Raw genomic sequence first — 621 nt, 5'->3', positions numbered from 1 at the left:
ATTGAAGAGTTGTGCTCGAATTGGGGATTATCGGATTAAGATTTAGGTTTTTTCATTTTGACATTTTATATGAAACCTAGTGGAGCTCGTATAAATAATTATATAATTTTAGAAATACAAAATTTATAAGTTTTTTACTTTTTTTATAATACAAATTAAGTTTAAGAATGATATATTTTATTATATTTTCTACAAATTTAAAGAAATATAATTAGGGGCTATTTGGTTGCCTGAAAAGTAAATGCAGTGTAAAGTAAATACAATATAAAGTAAATGTAATTCATTCTGAATGCTTTGACACTGTTTGGCTGTCTGCAAAATAAACGCAATATAATTGTTTACTTTGTTTGGCCAGGTAGATCCAAAGTAAAGTAAAAGCGATTTTTTTGTAATAATTTATTTTGATATTAAAATTAGTTTATTTATAAAAACAGTGTATTTATAATAATTAGTATTATTTGGTCTTATAAAATAAAATAAGTGTATTTATTTATTGCACTATCTTATTATAAACTTTTTAAGATTATAAAATATAATATTCTGTTGTGTATTAATTTAGCAGTGTGCTGCAAAAGAAGTAAATATGCTTCTGCTAGAGAGAAATTTAAATTTTAAATCTTT

The sequence above is a fragment of the Dendrobium catenatum genome, unplaced genomic scaffold, assembly GCF_001605985.2.
Source record: "Dendrobium catenatum unplaced genomic scaffold, ASM160598v2 fragScaff_scaffold_1451, whole genome shotgun sequence".
Lineage (NCBI taxonomy): Eukaryota > Viridiplantae > Streptophyta > Magnoliopsida > Asparagales > Orchidaceae > Dendrobium > Dendrobium catenatum.
This window is presented reverse-complemented; position numbering follows the sequence as displayed.